At 36.8% G+C, this 24,304-nt stretch overlaps 1 long non-coding RNA gene across 1 annotated transcript; it reads left to right on the top strand.

The window, feature by feature from the left end:
- The first annotated feature begins 1,559 nt into the window (after window positions 1-1,559).
- On the top strand, window positions 1,560-23,722 carry LOC309632104. The gene is made up of 2 exons (XR_014246732.1): window positions 1,560-3,079; window positions 3,410-23,722. It is a non-coding gene; the product is annotated as an uncharacterized lncRNA (long non-coding RNA).
- The last annotated feature ends 582 nt before the right edge of the window (window positions 23,723-24,304 follow it).

Here is a 24,304-nt window from a genome sequence, read left to right as displayed (position 1 = left end):
TCTTTTCAACCGAACATGGAATATTCATCAAGATAGATCATGCTCAAGATAGATCATATTCTGTACCATATTGGATAGGTCTCAATAAATGCAAAAGGATTGAATTCATTTGAACATATTCTCTAACCACAATGGAATTAAATTATAAATCAATAACAGAAAAATATATGGAAATCCTCAAGTATTTGGAAATTAAACAGTAGATTTCTAAATAATCCATGGGTCCAATACAAATCACAAGTGAAATTATTAAAAATTTGAACTGAATGGAAATAAAAACACAATACATCAAAATTTGTGGGATACAGCTAAAACTGTGCTAAGAAGGAAATTTATAGCAATGAATACAATCATCCCTCAGTACCTGTGGGGGGATTTTTTCCAAGACCACCCCCCCCCATACAAAAATCCAAGGATGCTCAAGTCCCTTTTATAAAATGGCTGTAGTACAGCTGGCCCTCCTTATCCCTGGGTTCCTCATCCTTGCATTCAACCAACTGCCCATCCCACAGATAAGGGGAGCTGACTGTATTTAACAAGAAGAACAGTCTCAGATCAAAAATCTAATCTTCCACCTTAAGAAACTGTAAAAAGAAGAGCAAAGTAAACCCAAGTAAGTAGAAGGAAGGAAATAATAAAGAGCAGAATCGATGAAACTGAAAACAGAAAAAGAGTAGAGAAAAATCAATGAAAATAAAAGCTAATTCTTTGAAAAGATCAATAAAATTAATAAAAGTCAGATGAATCAGGGAAAAGAAAAAGAAGACAAAACTTACCAGTGTCAGGAATAAAAGAGAAGAGAATAAAGATCCTCAGACATTAAAAGGATGTAAAGGCAATATTATGGACAACTTTATGCCAATAAATTCAACAACTTCAATGAAAGACAAATTCCTTAAAAAATACAAACTACCAAAGATCACTCAAGAAGAAAGAAATGAACACAATATCCCTATATCTACCAAATAAATTGGACTCATGGTTAAAAACCTCCTCACAAAGAAAACTCCAGGCATAGGTGACTTCACTGGTGAATGCCACCAAACATTTCAGGAAGGAATATTCCCAATTTTACACAGTCTTCTAGAAATAGAAGAGGAGGCGACACTTCCGAAATCATTTTATAAGGCCAGCATTATTCTGTTCCCGAAACCAGACAAAGGCATTACAAGAAGAGAAAACTACAGACCAATATCTTCATGAACACAGATGCAGAAATCCTTAACACATGTTTTGCAAATTAAATCTAACAACATATAAAATGAATGACACATCATGACTAAATGGGGCTTATCCAAGGAATGTAAAATTGTTTCAGTATTCAAAAATCAATCAGTGTAATTCACCACATTAACAAACCAAAAAAGAAAAACCATCTCAATAGATTCAAAAAGCATTTGACAAAAGTCAAATCCATTTTTAATGAAAATCCTTGGCAAATTAGGAATAACGAAACTTCCTCAACACAATTAAGGACATCTATGAAAAACCTACAGCTGACATTATCCCTAATGCCTTCCCTCCTAATATAGGGAACAATGCAAGGATTTCTACTTACCACATTTCTGTTCAGCATTGTCCTGGAGGCCCTAGACAGTGGAATAATGCAAGAAAAAGAAATAAAAGTCATACATATTGAAAAAGAATAAGTAAAACAAAAATCTATTTATATACAACATGATTGTATATGTTGAAAATCCTAAAGAATCTACAGAAAATTTACCAGAACCAAGAAGTGAGTTTAGTAAGATTATAGAATACAAGGTTAATATACAAAATCAATTGTGTATCTATTTACTAGCAATGAACAATTAAAAAATGAATTTTAAAATAATACCATTTACAGTAACATCCAAAAATATGAACTACTTGGGGATAAATTAAATAAAACATTACAAGATTTGTACACTGAAAACATCACTGAGAAAAATTAAGGAAGATCTAAATAAGTGAAGAGTTATATCATGTTCATGGGTGAGAAGGCTCAATATTGTTAAAATAGAAATTCTCTCCAAACTGAGCTACAGATTTGACACAATCACAATAAAAAGCCAAGCAGACTTTTTTGTAGAAAGTAACAGCTGATTGTAAAGTTTATGTGGAAATGCAAAAAGCGTAGAATAGCCAAAACAGTTTTTAAAATAGAGAACAAAGTTAGAGGACTTAAACTACCTTATTTCAAGACTTACTATAAAACTATAGTAATCAAGACAAGGTGATATAAGTGTAAAAACAGACATGTAGAGCAATGTAACAGAATAGAGAGTCCATAAATAGACCCACATGCATGGTAATTTGATTTTCAACAAAGGTGCCAAGGCAATTCAGTAGTGAAAAGATAATATTTTCAGAAAATAATACTGGAACAAGTGGATATCCATATGCAGCACACACATATATACATACACACAAATGGGGTGGGGGTGAACCTGGAATCTTACCTCACTCCATTTACAAAATTTAATTCAAAATGAATTATAGCCTACATTAAAAAATGTATTCAAAATGGATTACAGATCTAAACATTATGAGAACTATAACCATAATAGTTCTAGAAGAAAACATGACAGGAAAGTTATAGTGGGCTTTGGTTAGGCAAATATTTCTCAACTAGGACATAAAAATATAAAACATAACAGGAAAAATGATAAATTGGACTTCATCAAAATTAAAACCTTTTGTTCTCAAAAGACATTGTGATAAAAATGAAAAGGAAAGTGACACACTGAAAGTATTCACAATACATATAACTTATAAAGGACTTGTATCCAACATATATAAGAATCCTGCAACTCAGTAGAAGACAAACAACCCAATTTTTAAATGAGCAAAAGTTTCCAACAGACACTTCACCAGAGAAGACATAAGAATGGCAAATAAGCACATAAAAAAATGCTTAACATCATTCATCATTAGGGAAATGCAAACTAAAATCACAGTGAAATTCTACTTCAGACCCAGTAAAGTGACTAAAATTAAAAAGACTAACAATCCAAGTGTTGACAAGGATGTGGAACAATTGAAACTCTCATACATTGCTGATGAGAATATGAAATTATATAACCTCTTTGGAAAACAGGCTGTTTCTTTTTTTTTTTTTTTTTTAATTTTTTTTTTTTAAATTTTATTTATTTATTTATTTATGGCTGCGTCGGGTCTTCGTTTCTGTGCGAGGGCTTTCTCCAGTTGCGGCGAGCGGGGGCCACTCTTCATCGCTGTGCGCGGGCCTCTCACTGTCGCGGCCTCTCTCGTTGCGGAGCACAGGCCCCAGATGCGCAGGCTCAGTTGTTGTGGCTCACGGGCCTAGTCGCTCCGTGGCATGTGGGATCTTCCAGGACCAGGGCTCGAACCCGTGTCCCCTGCATCGGCAGGCAGATTCTCAACCACTGCGCCACCAGGGAAGCCCCAGGCTGTTTCTTATAAAGCATACTTACTATATGGACTCAATTACTCTGATACTGGGTATTACCCAAGAGAAATGAAAATGTATGCTCACATAAAGACTTGTTGAATGTTCAGAGCAATTTTATTTATAACAGTCAAATCTAGAAAAATCTGATGTCCTTCAACTTGTAAATGGATAAATTATACAATATCCACTCAATTGAATGATACTCAGCAATAAAAGGAAACAAATTATTGACACATGCAGCAATGTGGGTGTTTCTTAAAAGCATTCTAAGTGAAAGAAGCCAGACACAAAAGACTACAAACTATATGATTTCATTTACATAAAATCCCCAAACTTTTGGGGGTGGTGGAGACATTCTCTATATCATGATTATGAATGTGGTGAAATGGCTAATATATACAATATACGGTTGACTCTTGAACAACACGGGAGTTAGAGGCACTGATCCTCTACTCAGTCAAAAGTCCGAGCATAATTTACAGCCAGCCCTCCACATCCTTGATTCAACCAACCCCAGATCATGTAGTACTGTAGTACAAATTTAGTGAAAAAAACTGCATATAAGTGGACCCATGCAGTTCAAACCCATGTTTTTCAAGGGTCAACTGTACACTTAAACTTATTAAATTTTATTGTATGTGAATTATACTTCAATAAAGCTGATTTTTAAGGTGATGTAAAAATATTTAGTATAAGTTTAGAAAACGTCTGGAAGAATGTACATTAAATTCTTTACAATGGAGACGAGATTACAAAAGACTTTCAACTTCTATTTCACTTTGTTATATACTCCATAATGTTTTATCTTTTTCCAAAGAGACTTCTATATTAGTCAAGATTCTTATGATTGCTAGTGACAGAAACATAACTCAAACTAATTTAAGAAAAAAGGCAAAATTTATTGGTTTATTGTGTCACTAGTTCATTTATTTATTGTGTCATCTGGGGGTAGATTCAGACATAGCTGGATCTAGGTGCTCCACTGAAGTTTTTGAGAATGAGGCTTTCCTCATCTATTGGTTCTTCCTTCCCCTGCGCTGGCTTCATTCTCAGACTGTCTCTCTCCCTGTAATGATGACACAGCAGCCTAATAGCTTAACAACCCCAGAGGAAAGTCACACCAGGAAAAGTCCTGAGCCAACTCTTAATGACGCAGCTGGGACACATTTCCTTCCCTGAGCCCTGGGACCCTGATGGCCAGGCATGGGTCACGGGACCATGCATGGAGCTGAGCAAGGGCAGGGTGGTCTCAGCCCCGTACTGAAGAGTGGTTCCCAAAAGGAGGGAAAAAAAAAAAAAAAAAGAGGGTCTGATATCAGAATAAAGGCAGCTTAGCAGGCATAAACAGCAGATGACTACTATAATGTACTGCTTTTGGAATTAAGGAAAAAGTTATTTTGCTTTTAATCTTTAGAATAACAGCGCCCAAGGAAATATCTTCTGGTGCTTTTCTAACAGAGCATAACATAAAGCCGACTGTTATGAACTGAATGTGTGTGTCCCCCCATAATTCATATGTTGAAACCCTAACCCCCCATGTGATGATATTAGGAGGTAGAGTCTTTGAGAGGTAGCTAGGTTTAGATGAGGTTATGAGGGTGGAGCCTCCATGATGGAATTAATTTCCTTCTAAGAAGAGAAAGAGACTAGAACACTCTCTCTCCACCATGTGAGGATACAGTGAGGAGGTGGCCATCTATAAGCCAAGAAGCAGGCCCTCACAGGACGCTGAATCTGCCAGCACCTTGATCTTGAACTTCCCAGCCTCCAGAACTGTAAGAAATAAATCTTCATTGTGTAAGTCATCCGTTCTATGGTAATTGTTATAGCAGCCCAAGCTGACTACATGACCCACATATCAGCCTTCTCTGATGGATTAGGGAGGAGTTAAGGAAGATGCCATCCAAGGGGAACCCTTTCCTTGCCAAAACAGAGGGTAATTTGTAGAATGGAGTAGAGGTAAGATAGGGCTTGGAGAGGATTTGTGTAATCCCTTGAGGGAAATGACATAGGTGGTTGACTAGAGATGAAAAAAAGGACTTCCAAGTAAAGCCGAGGGTGGCCATGTGACACACCATGTGGCCATTCTGGGATAGGGGGATGGCTGAAACGATCGTGGTGTTGCTTCCATGTGCTACCTGGAATCAAGCTCCCGGATAACGATACTGCACTTCTGAAGTGTCAGGCCACTTGTGCTTGATGGTAAATAATTTTAAATACTTTTATATTAACACAAATAAGAATGCATTATGAAGTAGAATGCAAAAATTGCATGTGATTTTTAAGATAAAATACAAATTTCTTGCTTGCAATAACCCCTTCAGGCTGCCTCTCACTCTCCTTCATGTGAATTCAGGCTCCTCTGCCATTAGAAATTCTTTGGTGGAAAATTTTGAGAAGTATTTCTTTAAGGAATAAGGGCTGGGGATAAAGGACGTTCTTGGGGTTTTTACAGTGTCCAGACACTTTGCCAGAAGAAGAAACCAGGCAAGGATTCAGAAAGATTTGGGATTTTGAGGACAGGGCTAACATCTGGAGGGATTGGCAGAACCAATGCTAGTATATGCATAAGGGACTGAGGTTCAGGGCTGCTCACGTAAATCCTAAGAGCAGCTGCATTCCTGGGTAACATCTCATGTGGAAAGCATGGGATCCTGCCCTGGCTTAGGGTCTGGATTAGCATCTCTTTGAGGAGTAGGAATCTAGTGTTCTTGCAGAGGCACATCCATTTCTGGGGTCAGGGGAAGTTCATCTCCGAACAACAAGCTCTGGTGAGCAGCTTTTTGCCTCAGAATTGGTGGAGAAGAGAGATGGAGCCCAGAAGGTTTAGAGTTCACAGGTTTAATAAGATATGGGAGATCCACAAAGGGTCATAAAAATAAAAGGACATTTTAACACCACAAAAGTAAAAAGGACACAATGGAAATGATAGCCCTTCCCCAGAAAAGGACCATTAGCTGGCACCTGGTCTTTTTTTTTTTCTCCTTTCATCACAAGGCAGAAGAAAAATTTTATCACAGATCACAGCATTCTGAGGAACTGAGAATACTGCAGTGAAGGACAGGATGGGTCCTTCCTTTTACGCACTCTGGGATGACTGAAAATTACCCCCAGGAGGACTTCATTAAAAAACAGAGGAATGAGCTAACATTACTGTAGTCATCATATTGCAATATTTAAATGTATCAAACCTACACTTTATACATCTTAAATTTAAACATTGTGTAATGTTATATGTTAATTATATCTCAGAAAAAAAAAAAAAAGACAGGGAGAAAGACAAGCTCATGGCAATTAGCAGGACATCTACAACCTGACCACAGGATAGCAAAGGACACTCCTGCTTCTGTCTCTCCTGGGTGGGGACCCTCGAAATCTTAATAAGTCTTGGCCATTATGGTGAATTTTAGAGGGCAAGGAACAAGGGGAGGTGGAGCGGAATGAGAGAATTAAATTGGAAATATAGATTCTTGAACTGAGGTGGATGAAGAAATTAAATAATTATAAACCCAAAGGCCAAAAAAAGAAAAAAACAATCAACCTGCACCTGGAGCATTAGGTTCTGGAAATCCAATTTGCACATAGAGAGTGGAGGGGGCTTCGCTGAGGGGGGTGTGCCAGGAGCTGAGGCCTCGCTGGTGAACAGAGGACCGTTGCCCTGGAGACAGTCTTAGCTTAGAAACGGCAAACAGGAAAATAACAGGGGCTTAAGGGAGAAAGAAGAAAAAAGGCACTGCCTAGGATGGTTGATATCTTAGAAACCAGACTATACTGCATGAAACAAATGTACTTAAAAGGATAAATACAGATTTAACTGCTTTGAGAAATGAAGATAGGAAGAAGGAAGATATTTTAGTTGTTTCTGTGTTTGGATGGGTGATCAGACACTCAAGAGATTTAACAGAAGAAAAAAGAGAACTGTGTTAGAGCAGAAACTGAGATACACTTGACTATCTCCTAGCCTCTATCCCAGAATGTACTATTGAAATGTGCTTTCAGAGAGCTATTGATAGAGAAATAATAATAAAAATAAATCCAGGGAGCTTCCTTCTTGGTGCCCATGATAATAACTTGAGATGGCAGATTTAAGAGGGAGAAGTCCAGAGCTATTTAGCATAAAATTCAGAGGTAATAATTAGCTAGTTTCAAGGCAAGGCAATGATTGAGGGGAAATGGCTTGGGCAACCATGGCCAGGAGATTTGGGGGTTAAGACTTGGTCAAAGTAGGTCTGGGGGCTTTCCTGGTGGCGCAGTGGTTGAAAGTCTGCCTGCCAATGCAGGGGACACGGGTTCGAGCCCTGGTCCCGGAAGATCCCACATGCCGCGTAGCAACTGGGCCCATGAGCCACAACTACTGAGCTTGCGCGTCTGGGGCCTGTGCTCCACAACAAGAGAGGCTGTGATGGTGAGAGGCCCGCGCACCGCGATGAAGAGTGTCCCCTGCTTGCAGCAACTAGAGAAAAAGCCCTCGCACAGAAACGAAGACCCAACAAAGCCAAAAATAAATAAATAAATAAAATAAATTAAAGAGGAAACATTAAAAAAAAAAAAAAAAAGTAGGTCTGGACACCGTCTTCAAAGTGGCTAAGAGTTTTGATACTGAAATAGGAACCCCAAGAGACTGGAGCTAGAGAAGGGACTTCCCGGAGCAGAAAAAGCCAGGAAGATCAGTCAAAGGGCATGGAGTAAGGAACAACTGGGAGAACCAAGCCTGGGATGTGCACAGAGGACAGATGTGAAGCTAAAAACAATAGCCAATAACAAAGGAAAGAGGAATAGGGACAGGTGGATAATATATTGCCTTGGGCAATTGCTGAGAATGGACTACAGCAGTGGTTCTCAACGTGTAGTCCCCTGACCAGCAGTATCAGCATCATCTGGAATTTGGTAAATGCAAATGGTCCGTCCCCCTGAATCAGCAACCCTGGTGGTGGGCTCAGCGATCTGTGTTTCAATAAACCCTCTAAGTGAAAGCAATGCACTCTAAAGTTTGAGAACAACCCTACTGAAGCATCCCTGGCTTGCATTTAATGGCTGCTGAGACCAACAAGCCAGGGAGCGGGGTTCCCTTAAACCTCTGGGTTGGCCTAGATGGGTGAATAAATGGTGAGACTCACTGAAGGGGAGCCACAAGAAGCCATGTCTGGGTTTGACACTGGTGTTGGACTGATGAGATAAGTTTTAAGCAAAACTACATAGCTCATAGCAGAGAGGTAGACAGGGCTAGCCTAAGTAATAGGACTTCAGGAAGAATCAGAATTCACTGATAATTTCTCTTATCACAGAACTAGCTCTGGAAAACTACAGGTTTGTAATAGAATTAGTGAACCCAATAACAGAAAACAAACAAAGGTGACCCTATGATCTGAATATTGAACAGGTATACAGGTTAGAAGGCCCCCAGGAAATGGAAGAAGTACATTTTCAGCTTGGGGAGATCAGGTAGTAAAGCAACAAGAAGCTTTAGACATCAGGAACCAAAAATATGCAGACATAACTGGATGGGGTCAGGGCACTAATGGAGAAGACTGTAAATGACTGTAATTTTCAGAGCTGTGAAGCCATAAATTGCTCTGGGAGGACTGCCTGCTATTAGTGTAGCACTCTCTGCTCTCAAGATGAAGCAGCTGGAGGCTGTGAAATTGGTTAAAATGATTCCCAGAAAAAGAAGGAAAATTGAACATGAAGGAAAAGAGGTCTTCTGCCACCCTCTCAAAAGAGATGGGGCCCAAAGCCCTGGATGTAGGGGCCTGGACCATCTTCAGAGGTGAAACTGTCTTCAAGTTTCTGCAATCCAAGGAAGGAGTTTTAAGGCTAAAAACTCAAGGGCACTAGAAAGTAAACTGACTGCAATTCTTGCTACCATTAAACTTTTAGTTTTATAGAGAGGCAATGGAAGGGCCTCAGCCTATGGGGGCAGAGACTATATACAGGATGTATAGAGGGAACAAAAACCGTTGCTTTGGAAATGGTGTTAGCATTGAAAATGACAGACAGCAAACTAAGGATATAACAGGGGCTTAAGGGAAAGAGTGAAAAGACCCAGTACCGTCCCCAAGTTCTAACCCCATAAGCTGCTGATGCCGCAATAGGAAATAAAAGCTAATATACAGAGTCAAAATGAGGGAGGATCAAGGTACTAGGAAACCCAAGAATGAGAACTAGGCAAGTGGGTGAGCCAGAGATGGATGACTGCCAGAGACCAAGTCCACTTAAAAGCTTTCCTCAGCCCTCTCTCTTTTTTGGGGGGTGAATTTTTAATAATTTTATTGAGATATAAATGATATACAACAAATCACATATATTTAAAATTCATGAATTTTGACATACGTATACAGCCCTGAAATCACCACCATAATCCAGTTAGTGATTATGAACATTATCTGTCACCCCCAAAGTTTCCTCCTGCTGTTTTGTGATGCATTTATTTTCCTTTCCTTACCTCCTCTATACCACCCCCATCCCCAGGCAATCACTGATCCAGTTTCTGTCACTATAGGTTAGTTAGACTTTTCTAGAATTTTATATAAATAAAATTGTGAGTATGTACTCTTTTTTGGATGACTTCTTTCACTCAACATAATGATTTTGAGATCTATCCATGTTGTTGTATTGTTACTTTGTTCCTTTTCAATGCTGAATAGTATTCCATAGTTATGTGGAATCAACTATATAGCCATCAACTGTCTATTCATTTACTCATTTATCTAGTCATCTGTACATGGACATTTGAGTTGTTTCCGTTTTGAGGTATTACAAATTAAGCTATTATGAACATTCACATACAAAGCTTTGTGTGGACATATTCCTCTTAAGTAAATGCAAATGATGTTTTATTTGATTAGGGTTTGATTTGCTAAATTTTTGTGAAAATTTTTGTGACTATATTCATGAAAGATATTGATATCCAGTTTTCTTTTCTTATAATGTCTTTGCCAGGTAACACTGGCCTAATAAGATGCATTAGGAAATGTCTTCCTCTTCCATTTTTGAAAAATTTTGTATAGAATTGGTATTTTTCTCCCTTAAATTGTTGGTAGAATTCATCAATGAGGCTATTTGGCCTGGAGGGTTTCTGTTGGTCAGTTAGTTTGTTTTGTGGGGAAGGAAGATTTTTAAATCTACAAATTCTATTTCTATAATAGATACAGGACTATTCAATTTACCAGTTTCTTCTTGAGAAAGATTTGGTAGTTTGAATCATTGTCAGATTTATTGGCATACATTTTTTCATAAATGTTATTATCTTTCTAATGTCTGTTAGAGCTGTAGTGATATCCCTTCATTTATTCATGATATTGGTAATTTTTGTTCTCTCTTTTCTTTCTGATCAGTATGGCTACAGATTTATTTACTTTAAAGATGTTCCCAAAGAACCAGCTTTTAACTATCTCAAAGAAGGAGCTCTTAAGCAAGTTTCTAGGACCTTGAGCCATTAATTAATCTCTTATCACAAAAGATTCTAGACCCACGTTTAAAGGCACCCACTTATTGATGCAACTAGAGTAACTCAGGTTGTCAAGGAATTATGCTAGAACATAAATTCACCATTCATCTCAGTACAGAGGTCCCCAGCAGGATCAATAGCACTAGCCCTCCTGATACCAAGAAATTCAATTTTTCATTGAGAGTCAAAAATCTACAGGTGTTCTTAGACCAGTGCTTGAGTTCACTGCATACTGATTTTCTAGGCATGTTGTTGCTCTCTGATGTCCCCTACTCCCCAGTAAGAACCAAATATTAGCACAGCTAACCAAGAAAAAAGAGAGAAGATAAAAACTACCAATATTAGGAATAAAAGAAGAGAGACCCCTCTGATATTAAAAAGGTAATTAGGCAATGTTAAAAAAACAACTCTATGTCTCAAAATTCAAAAGGTTTGGTAAAGTGGACCAACTCCTTGAAAGACACACATTGCCAAAACTCACCACAGAAGGAATAGATAAGGATAGTTCTGATAACCTTATATCTATTAAAGAAAATACATTTGTAGTTTAAAACTTGCCCCCAAATAAACCCTATAAAAGACAGTTTCAATGTGACTTCTACTAAATATTTAAAGAAGAAATAACACCATAACTATGCATACTATCTTATACAAAATACAAAAGGAAGGAACACTTCCCAACTTATTTTATGAGACCAGCATTATCCTAAATACAAAAATCAGACAAAGACTGATTTCAAGAAAAGAAAACTATAATATCTCTCATGAGTTAGATACAAAATGTTAGCAAACTGAACCCACCAATAGATAAAAAGGAAAATACATATGACTAAGTGGGGTTCATATTAGGAACATAAGACTGGATCAACACTTAAAAGTCATCAGTATAATAGTAGCTATAATTATTAATACTGTATTATATACTTGAAAGTAGATCTTAAATGTTATCACCACACACACACAAACAATTATGATTATGTGATGGGATAGAGATATTAACTAACCTTATTGTGATAATCATTTTGTAATATATACATGTATCTAATCATCACACTGTACACCTTAAATTTACATATGTTATATGTAAATAATATCTCAATACAGCTGGGAAGAAAATAAATCAATATAATTCACCATATTAATAGACTAAATGATAAAAATAATATGACCATATCAGTAGATGCAGAAAAAGCTTTTGACAAAATTCAACATTGATTCATGATAAAAGTTCTCAGGAAACTAGAAATGGAAGGGAACTTCTTTAACCTAATAAATGGTACCTGCAAAAACTCATACAGGTAACATTATACTTAATGACAAGAGATTGAATGCTTTCCTTCCTAAGATTTGGAACAAGGCAAAGATGTCCTCTTTACCTGTCCTGTTCAACACTGTACTTGAGTTCCTAGCTAGTGCAATAAGGTAAGAAAAATAAATATATACAGATTAGAGAGGAATAAACTAGTCATAGGCAACATGATTATATATCCAGAAAATCCCACAGAATCTACAAAAAAACCTCCCAGAACTAAAAATTGAGTTTAGCAACGTTGCAAGATACAAGCTTAGCATACAGAAGCCAGTTGTATTCCTATGTACAAGCAATGAACAATTGGAACCTGAAATTAAAAAACAATACTATTGACAATAGTACCACCCTCAAAAAGGACTTAGGTATAAATCTAACAAAATATGTACAAGATCTGTATGTGGAAAACCAAAAAACATTTATGAAAGAAATAAAGAAGATCTAAATAAATGGAAAGATGTACCATGCTCATGAACTGGAAGACTCAATATTGCTAAGATGTTAATTCCATCAAATATGGTCTACAGATTCAGTGCAGTCCCAAACAAAATCCCAGTCAACTATTTTGTAGATTATTATAAGCTTATTCTAAAATTCACATGGAAAGGCAAAGAAATTAGAATAGCCAAACAATTTTGGGGAAAAAAAAACCCTAAAACCATGTTACCTGATTTTAAGACTTACTATTACTATAATACTACAGTAATCATAATAGTAATTATAGATATAGATTAACTGGGATGTTGGGGGAATCCCAGGATGGAATGTAAACTGTGACAAATAAGTTTAACTGTATTACAAATGTATGCCATAACCACACTTAAGGGTGTAGGGAGAAAAGGAACTGACCTTAAGTAACTTTGGAAACTGCATTTCGACTAGAAGCTTTAAGGCTAAAGACAAAAGAAACTATGCATAAAAACTGAATTATACCTGGTAAATTTGTTTCTCATTGGAGTACAGTTTCACAATTCTAAAATTGCTTTACATGTATATCGAAGATGAACAACTAAGTAAATGGATGGTGGATGGTGGGAATCAGGTTCCTCACTATGACAAGGGAAGTGACAGAGAAGAAAGAAAGGAAAGTTAAAATGAACCTTACAGTGCTGGTTTTGAAGGCAAAGGCATCAATATGAACTCATGTATGTATTATATATATGAACTCGTCTGTGCTCTTATATATATGTATGTATATATACACACATATACACACATGCAGAAACAATTATAGATATACTTGTATTTATTAGTTAGTATACATAAATATATTATGCAGCTCTGTCTGCTGAGAGGGCCTAAAAGCATCCCAGTAGTAATGAATAAACCCAGTGCTCAGATTTTAGTTTCCATGTACCATTTTCAAAGTAAAATAAAACAAAACAGGCATCTTTGAGAAATGACTGATTTCTAGGATTGGGGTGAAGAAAACACAAGAAAGGAGTATCTTGAAGTAACAGAAAGTAAGAAAATTCTCAAAAAAATAAAATGATGGGGGAGGGCCTAACAAAGGGACATAGGAACCAACCTGAAAGTGTTCCCAACTGCCAAAATCTGAAACAATTTGAGCAACAAAATAATAACAGTATTGGATTATAACCCAAGGCAAATATACATGAGTCCATACTGATATAAATAAAATATTGAATGAATGAAATAAAATGAAAGTGACAAGATACTTCCAAATACATTTATTAATTGCCTATGCCACTCCAGCAGGTGAAATATAATTTCTTCCTTTCTGGACTTTCCAACTCATTTCCAAAGAATAGAGTATGGAAAGGGAGAAATATTAACTATATCATGAAGAAACTTGGCAAATACCACCTTAACCAAGTGATCAAGGCTAACACCACCATTGATACCATGTGGACATCGTGTACCTCCTGATAAGATGGGATGAGAAGGGCACTTCACTTCTGTGGTCTTCCTTCAAAAACCCACAACTTCAGTCTAACTATGAAAAAAAAAAACAAACCTCCAAATCATAGAACATTGAATAAAATATCTGACTAGTACCCTTCAAGCCTGTCACGGTCATAAAACACAAGGAAAGACTGAGAAACTATCACAGACCCAAGAAATCTAAGGACACAGGATTACTAAGTGCAATGTGGCACCCTGGATAGGATATTGGAACAGAAAGAGGATATTAATGGGAAAGGTTCTAAAATTTAGTTAATAAAGATATACCAATGTTGGTTTCTTGGTTTTGACAAATGTATGATGTTAGAAACAGAAGAAATTGTGAGAGACTTATGAGAATTCTCTGTTTTCTTTGCAACTATTCTATAAATCTAGTATTCCAAAATATAAAGGTTTTTTTTTCTAATGAAGGTGACATAACCCCTTTCCAGACAAACACAAAGCTGAAATAATTTGTCTCCAACACTACTATACTACAAGAAATGTTAATGAAATTTCTCAATCTGAAGGAAAATAATACCTGAAGGAAAATGATTTCTTCCTGAAGGAAGAAACCTCAGATCTACACACACACACACACACACACACACACACACAGAGGAATCAGAAATGGCAAGTATGTGGGTTAAAAAAAATAAATTTTCTCACTTTTGTAATTTCTTTAAAGCATATTTGACTGTTTAAACTAAAATATTACCAATGTATTGTGGGATTTATATATGTAGAAGTGAAATACATGACAAGAGTGCAAATGACAGGAGGGGTATGTAAAAGTATATAGTTTCATACTTAATATTAAATATAATACTATTTGAAGGTGCAGTGTAACAAGTTAAAGACGGATATTATAAGACATAGGACAATCACAGAAAATAAAAAACAAAGAGGCATAACCAGTAATGCATTAGAGGAAATAAAATGAAACACTAAAAAATATGCAATTAGGGCAAAAGAAGGCAGAAAAAGAGAACAAAAATCAGAGGAAAGAAATAGAAAAGTTGTAGCAAGATGGTAGACATAAGCCAGACAATATATGTAATTAAATTAAATGTAAATACTCAATTATAAGGCAGAGCTTGTCAGAGTGAATAACAGAGCAAGGCCTAACTATCTGATGACTACAAGAAACGACTTGATATACAAAGAAATAGTTAGACTAAAATAAAAAGATGGAGAACTATAACATGCAAACACTAATCTTAAGAAATCTGGGGCTTCCCTGGTGGCGCAGTGGTTGAGGGTCTGCCTGCCAATGCAGGGGACATGGGTTTGAGCCCTGGTCTGGGAAGATCCCACATGCCGCGGAGCAGCTGGGCCCGTGAGCCACAATTACTGAGCCTGCGCGTCTGGAGCCTGTGCTCCGCAACAGGAGAGGCCGCGATGGTGAGAGGCCCGCGCACCGCGATGAGGAGTGGCTCCCGCTTGCCGCAATTGGAGAAAGCCCTCGCACAGAGACGAAGACCCAACACAGCCAAAAATAAATAAATAAATACATAAATAAATAAAAAATAAATTAGATGTCTTTGTACAAAATAGCAATTAATGAAAGTTCAGAAGCTAACAGAAATAACTCAGCCAGAGAACAGAAAAGTGCCTCATCTTAAAAAACAAAACAAACAAACAAAAAAACAAAAAAAAAAACAATGCTTATGAATACATTTCAGTTGCTGCTATTAGAAATCAGGAGATGCCATTTAAAAAAAAAAAAAAAGGAAATCTGGAGCATCTATATAAATATCAGAGAAAGTAGACTTTAGAATAAGGAATATTGCTAAGAGATAAAGAAGGACCATACTGGTTTCCTGTTGCTGCATAACAAATTACCACAAGCCTGGCAGCTTAAAACAATACCCATGTATTAGTTCACATTCTGTACATTAGAAGCCAAGCATGGCATGGCTGGCTTCTCTAGTCAAGATATCACAAGGCTCAAATTGGCCAGGTTGAGTTTTCATCTGGAAGCTCCGGGGAAAAAAAAATCTGCTTTCAAGTTCACTCTTGTAGTTGGAAGAATTGAGTTCCTTGTGGTTGTATAACGGAGTTCCCCATTTCTTTGCTGTCAGCAAGGGGTCTCACTCAGCTCCTAGAGGACACCCTCATTCCTTGATATGTGGTACCCTCCATCTTCAAGCCAGCAAAGGGCACTGAATCCTTCTCATGCTGCAAATTTCAGACTCCTCTTCTGTGACCAACTGGAGAAAACTTTCTGTTTTTTGTGTTAGTAGGTCAGTCTTACCCAGATAATCTCCCCAGTCTCAGGTCAATAGTGCCAATAAAACATAACCTAATCCATGGAGTAAAACCCATCACATCAACAGCCCTGGAGATTATTCAGGTTATGTATACCAGAGGGGAAGGAAATTTTGTGGGTCATCTTAGACTTCTTCGTGTCATAAGGACATTTCATAATGATAAAATAATCAAGTCACCTGGACATAGTAAGACTAAATATGTTTGCATCTAATAACAGAGCTTTAAGATATATGAGAGAAAAACTAATGGAACTAAAAAAATTATACGAATTCACAATTGTGGTTATGAATTTCAGCCTTCCTTTTTCAGTGATTAATAGAGCAAAAGGACAGAAAATTAGTTAAGATACAGAAGACCTGAACAACACTATTAACCAAGTTGACCTAATTGACATTTGTAGAGCACTACTTCCAATGATTTTAGAAAAGCTATTCTTTTCAAGTTCATGTGGTATAGTCACCACAATAAACTATATGTTGGGCCATAGAATAAGTTTCATCAAATGTTAAAGGATGGAAATTATAGAGTGTATTCTCTGACTGCAAAGACATTAAATTAGAACTCAATAAAACCCCTATTATAGCAACTCCACCACAACATGGAGACACTCCAACTTTATGTTTGGATGTCAATATGACAGTGATCCTTTGGTATGGTCAAAGAAATATTAATTACTCACATAGTGTAGAAGTCCCAAGGTGAGTGGTGGGGAGGATTGCTCTCTCTGAGTGAAAATCCAGAACAGAGAGAAAGAATGGATAGTGAGTGTGCAATATTTTATAAAGGGAAATACCTGCCAGTGTAAAGTTTGAAAGAGGTTCCACCCAGCATGAAAAGAGGCAAAGAGGTGGCAAGAGGTCCCATGTGCTTGTGGGCCTTGGGCGTGGGTGAGCTTTATCAGGATGCTACAGGAGGCAACAAACACAGGCAAGCAATAAGGCTTAAAGATGTCTAACATTAAATCAAATGTCAATTGGAGTTTGTTTCTTTCATACGGTTATCATGACCCCAAAGGGAAGGAAATTAAACAACAAACGTAAATGATTCTTGGATTAAAGATGCAATCACAGGGAAAATGAGTAAATATTTTGAACTGAATGATAATGAAAATACAACATATTACTAAGGCAGTGCTTATAGGAAAACTTTTACCTTATCAAAAAAAGAAAGATCTGAAATCAATGACCTAAGCTTCCACTTTAAGAAACTGGAATGAGAAGAGCGAAGCAAGCCCGTGACCATAAAAGAAATGAAATAATAAAGATAAGAGCAGAAATTTACAAATGAGAAAAGAGATAATAGAAAAATTAACAAAGTAAAAATGCTTCTTGGAAAGGATAAATAAAACTGAGAAGCCCTTAGCTAAACTGATCCAGGAATAAAGAACACAAATCACCAAAACCAGCAATGAAAAGGTGTTATCACCACAGATCTAAAGATATTAAAAGGATAATAATATTTTGAATAATTTTATGCCAATAAATTTGACAACCAAGATGAAATGAGGAAAAACCTTGAAAAATACTATTTATAATAATAATTGATACCCCTAAAGGCAAGTATTCACAACACATATATCAGACAAAGGACTTGTATCCAGAATATATCTATAGATCTCTTACAACTTATTAGTAAGAAGACAAAATATCCAATTTAAAAATGGGCAAAGGATTTGAAGGGATCTTTACAAAATAATTAGTCAATAAGCACATGAAAAGATATACAAAAAGTTAGTCATCAGGGAAATGCAAACTAAAACTACAATAATTTACAGCTACACACTCAGTAGAATGATTAAAATTTTTTAAAGTGACAATTCTAAGTGTTGGAGAAGTTGTGGAGAAACTGGAACTCATATATTGTGAGTGACAAGGTAGAATGGTATAACCATTTTGGAAAACAGTTTGGCAATTCCTTATAAAGTTAAACATACACTTACCATACGAACCAGCAATTCTACGCCTGTTTACCGAAGAGAAAACTTATACATGAATATTGATAGCAGTTTTATTCATAATAAAGCCAGATATTTGCCCCAGACAAGGAGAATTCCTGTCTGATGCTCCTCTCCTCCAAAAATTTAAGAAGCTACTGAAACATGCTGCCTGCTCTCAAACCAGAGGCATCCAAAATCACCACAGCCAGATTTTGCATTTAACAGCCACCCTAAATCCCAGGAACCTGCTCTCACTAATCTCTAGGCAATAGGATTCAGCTTCTGTTCTTCCAAACCTGATTACTTACCTAAGTTCCTATAGCCAACGTGAATCTCTTTCCCTGCACTTTCAAAGAAGCTTCAGCAAAGCCCCAACACCAAGAAGACCATTATAGCAGGATTTCCTTCACCAGATAACTCAGCACCACAAATGCCAACTCAAGAGCCCATGTGGCTACTCTAACCAGTAGTAAATGGGAAATTCCTGCAAGAGTCTGGAGATGGGCCCAAATTACCCTGTTAGCCAAAGCAGTTGGGAGAAGAATCTAATGATTGCCTTGTAGTAACTCAGGAGGAATCAGTTTGAATCAAGAACTCACCCAAGATGGCGATCCAAGAAATACTTGAGAAACTGTGGTGGAAACCTCTGTGAATTTGTTGGAGAGTCATGCTCAGGACTTTCAACTGTTCATCCCCAGGTCCATTCTTGGTACTAGACTGGCACCCCATGTGTTCTCTTCTTGCAGCAGTTCCTGAGTCATCTGCTGGCTTCCTCACCTCCTGTTGCTGTCAATAACTAGAGTGGCCATAAAGTTTATCATCCAAACTGGGACACCTGAGAATGTAAAGTGGGTGATATTAATTATTACAGTTTGACAACAGGTTTCAACTGGGACTATCCCAGGAAAACCAGGACATACGGTCACTCTAATGATGACTCCTCTGCCCCAAGGAGTTCTCTCTCAAAATTAACTGGAGAGTCACAGTCACCACACCATTCTTTTTGCTGCCCCCACAAAAATGCAAATAGACTTTTCATTTTAAAGGTTCTATTTCTAGTCATTAGAGGTAAATTGACAATGATAACTAATAAGAGAAAATTAAAAGAATATAAAGTACCTAATTTATGGTCCCTAAATAGCCAAATACACTGAGATGGCAACTAAAATTTCATGGACTTTAGTTTTAGATTTTATTTCTTTCTCTTTATGTAAATGACCACCTATTATTGCAGACACATCACATGTGTATTGTGAAAAATAAGAAAATGTTGACAAACCAAAACTACAAAATAAAACACCTTCACCTAGAAATTACTACTACTGAGTGATGTTAGCAAAAATAGTGGGCTAAGAACCTCAAAATTCTCTCCTTCACAAAAACAAAGAAAAACTAGCAAAAATAATCAGAATCAACTTTTTCAGAACTCTGGAAAATAAACAAAGGGTTACAGTAATCCAAAAAGTATTTATTTAAAAAAAAGCTGAATCTCAGTAAGAACTGAGATTTGTATGATAATTTGTATAATAATTTAGTTTGCCATATTCCCATGCACTTCTTTCCAGCTCCATAGTTGTCTTGGAAACCAATAGCCCACAATTACAGTGAAAACCAGCAGCCTGGCAGTTATCAGAGGGGCAGAATGGAGTTGGAGCTCCTTCAAAGCTCATTCATAAAGAACTGTCATTATCTGACCTATCTGGTGGCTCCTGGGAGATCCCACTTGCAAGGTTGTCTTTATTTGACTGACTCAGGGTTCATCCAATGCAAAAAACCTTTTCCCCAAGACAATAGTCAAAAACAATTAGAGGTAATTGTTTAACTTCACAGCTGCCTCACTCATTGGATAATGGTTGGGGCAAATAATAGACTAACCAAAAAACTTAAAAGGAAAATTTGACAATGAAACCATAGGGACTGTAAAAATATCTGCACACTCCTGGGAACCTAGAAGGCCACATGCATATATGGAGCTGTGCTCATGCTCAGGGCTGTACACATAATCAGCAAAGACCTTAAGAGCTCATTTTTACTTGAGACCTTGAGTCTCTGTGCAAGCAGGAAGTAAAGACAAAGGAAGAATTTTCAACTGCCTAGCTGAGTGTTGAAGGCATTCCCCAACATACACACTGAGCTCCTCTGCAAAGACTGGAAGACTTATTGGTTCCTAGAAATTTCTGCCCTATTATTAGCTGACCACTAAGCTAAGAAATCAGAGATTTCAATATACAGCAAAGAATACGGACTTTACAGAATTTGTTAAGAAAAGTCACTAAACAAGCAATAACAAACAGGAACAGCAATGACAAACCCTGGGGAGGGGAGAGAATCTGATTTACAGATTACATTCCAGATTGCCAATCTGAATTCCAGATTACCATATTATATTATTTTAAATGTGCAGTTTCAGTAAAAAATTTTGAGAAATGAAAATAAATATGAACATATGGTCAATACACAGGGGGAAAAAGCAATCAATAGAAACTCCCTGAGAAAGCCCAGATGTTGGACTGAAAGGACAAAGATTTAAATCAGCTATTATAAATGTTTAAAAAGAATGAACTGAAACTTTGTCTAAAAAACTAATGGAAAGTATGAGAACAATATCTCATAGAATAAAAATATCAATAAAGAGGTAGACATTACATTTGAAAAAAAGACCCGAATGAAAATTCTGTTGTTGAAAAGTACTATGATGGAAATGAAAAATTCACTAGAAGGGCTCTAGAAGAGATTTGAGCAGGCAGAAGAAAAACTTTTCAAACTTGAAAATAGTTCAGTTGAGCTTATCCAGTCTGAGGAATAGAAAGAAAAAAGAATGAAGAAATATGAAAAGAATCTTAGAGACCTCTGGGACACCATCAGCAATTCAACAAAAGTTGGAAACTTCAATAACCCACTTTCAATAATGGGTAAAATAATAAGACAGATTAGTATGGAAACAGAAGACTTAACACTATAAACCAACTAGATCTAATAGACATTTATAGAACACTCCACTCAACAACATTAGAATACACATCATTCTCAAATGCACATGGAACATTCTCCAGCATAGACCATATGTTAGAACATAAAACAAGTCTTAATAAATTTAAAAGGATAGAAATCATACAAAGTATTTTCCCTGACCAAAAGAGACTAAAATTAGAAATCACTAATGGAAGGAAATTTGGGGAATTCACGAATACTTGGAAATTAAACAACACACCCCTAAACAACCACCAGGTCAAGGAAGTATCACAAGGGAAATTAGAAAATACAGCTGACCCTTGAACAACACAAGGGTTAGGGTCACTGATCCTCCATGCAGTCAAAACTCCATGTATAACTTTACAGTCAGCCCTCCATATCCTCAGTTCTGCATCCATATGTTCAACAAACTGCAGATTGTAGAGTACTATACTATATGTTTATTGAAAAAAATCCATATATAAGTGGAACTGTGCAGTTTAAACCTGTGTTGTTCAGGGTTAACTGCACTTTGATATAAATGAAAATGAAAGCACAACACACCAAACCTTTTGCAATGCAGTGAAAGCAGTGCTTATATGCAAATGTATAGTTGTGAATTGTTATATTTAAAAAGAAGAAACTTTTCATGTCAACAATCTAACCTCCCATATTAATAAACTAGCAAAGGAGAGCAATCTAAACCCACAGCAAACAGAAAGATAGAAATAATAGAGATTAGACCTGAAATAAATGAAATAGAGAATAGAAAAACCATAGGAATAATCAATAAAACCAAAAATTGGTTCTTTGAAAAGATCAACAAAATTGAAAAAATACTAGCTAGATTGACCAAGTAAATAAAGATAGAACACTCAAATTACTAAAATCAAGAATGAAAGACTGACAATATTAGTGACCTCATAGAAATAAAAATGATTATAAAAAATTCTATGAATAATTGTATGCCAACAAATTAGGTAAGCCTAGATAAGATGCACAAATTCCTAGAGAGACACAAACTATCAAAACTGACTCAAGAATAAATAGAAATTTTGAATAGACCTATAACAAGTAAAGAGATCGAATTAATAATCAAAAACTTCCTACAAAGAAAAGCCCAGAACCACACGGCTTCACCAGTGAATTCTACCCAATGTTTAAAGAGGAATTAACACCAATTCTTCACAAATTGTTGCAAAAAATACAAGAGTAAGGCACACTTCCCAACTCATTCTATGAGGCCATTATTACTCTAATACCAAAACCAGACAAAGATATTACAAAAAAAGAAGACTATTCAGACTATACTACAAAGCTACAGTAATCAAGACAGTATGGTATTGGCACAAAAACAGAAATATAGATCAATGAAACAGGATAGAAAGCCCAGAGATAAACCCACGCATATATGGTCACCTTATCTTTGATAAAGGAGGAAAGAATGTACAATGGAGAAAAGACAGCCTCTTCAATAAGTGGTGCTGGGAAAACTGGACAGCTACATGTAAAAGAATGAAATTAGAACACTTCCTAACACCATACACAAAAATAATCTCAAAATGGATTTAAATGTAAGGCCAGACACTATAAAACTCTTAGAGGAAAACATAGGAAGAACACTCTATGATGTAAATCACAGCAAGGTCCTTTTGACCCACCTCTTAGAGAAATGAAAATAAAAACAAAAATAAACAAATGGGACCTAATGAAACTTAAAAGCTTTTGCACAGCAAAGGAAAACACAAACAAGACGAAAAGACAACCCTCAGAATGGGAGAAAATATTTGCAAACGAAGCAACTGACAAAGGACTAATCTCTAAAATATACAAGCAGCTCATGCAGCTCAATATCAAAAAAACAAACAACCCAATCCAAAAATGGGCAGAAGACCTAAATAGACATTTCTCCAAAGAAGATATACAGATTGCCAACAAACACATGAAAGGATGCTCAACATCACTAATCATTAGAGAAATGCAAATCAAAACTACAATGAGGTATCACCTCACACCAGTTAGAATGGCCATCATCAAAAAATGTACAAAGAATAAATGCTGGAGAGGGTGTGGAGAAAAGGGAACCCTCTTACACTGTTGGTGGGAATGTAAATTGATACAGCCACTATGGAGAACAGTATGGAGGTTCCTTAAAAAACTAAAAATAGGGCTTCCCTGGTGGCGCAGTGGTTGAGAATCTGCCGGCCAATGCAGGGGACATGGGTTCGAGCCCTGGTCTGGGAAGATCCCACATGCCGCGGAGCGACTAGGCCCGTGAGCCACAATTACTGAGCCTGCGCGTCTGGAGCCTGTGCTCCGCAACAAGAGAGGCCACGATAGTGAGAGGCCCGCGCACCGCGATGAAGAGTGGCCCCCGCTTGCCACAACTAGAGAAAGCCCTCGCACAGAAACGAAGACCCAACACAGCCAAAAATAAATAAATTAATTAATTAATTAAAAAAAAATTAAAAAAAAAAAAACTAAAAATAGAACTACCATATGACCCAGCAATCCCACTACTGGGCATATACCCTGAGAAAACCATAATTCAAAAAGAGACATGTACCACAATGTTCACTGCAGCACTATTTACAATAGCCAGGATATGGAAGCAACCTAAATGTCCATCGACAGATGAATGGATAAAGAAGATGTGGCACATATATACAATGGAATATTACTCAGCCATAAAAAGAAACAAAATTGAGTTATTTGTAGTGAGGTGGATGGACCTAGAGTCTGTCATACAGAGTGAAGTAAGTCAGAAAGAGAAAAACAAACACTGTATGCTAACACATATACATGGAATATATTTAAAAAATGGTTCTGATGAACCTAGGGGCAGGACAGGAATAAAGACATAGACCTAGAGAATGGACTTGAGGACACGGGGAGTGGGGAGGGTAAGCTGGGAATGAAGTGAGAGAGTAGCATTGACATATATACACTACCAAATGTAAAATAGATAGCTAGTGGGAAGCAGCCACATAGCACAGGGTGATCAGCTCGGTGCTTTGTGACCACCTAGAGGGGTGGGATAGGGAGGGTGGGAGGGAGATGCAAGAGAGA

This window comes from Balaenoptera borealis (assembly GCF_965194805.1).
Source record: "Balaenoptera borealis genome assembly, chromosome: 7".
Taxonomy (NCBI): Eukaryota; Metazoa; Chordata; class Mammalia; order Artiodactyla; family Balaenopteridae; genus Balaenoptera; species Balaenoptera borealis.
The sequence above is the reverse complement of the archived record's forward strand: the minus strand, read 5'-3'. Positions and strand labels throughout refer to the sequence as shown.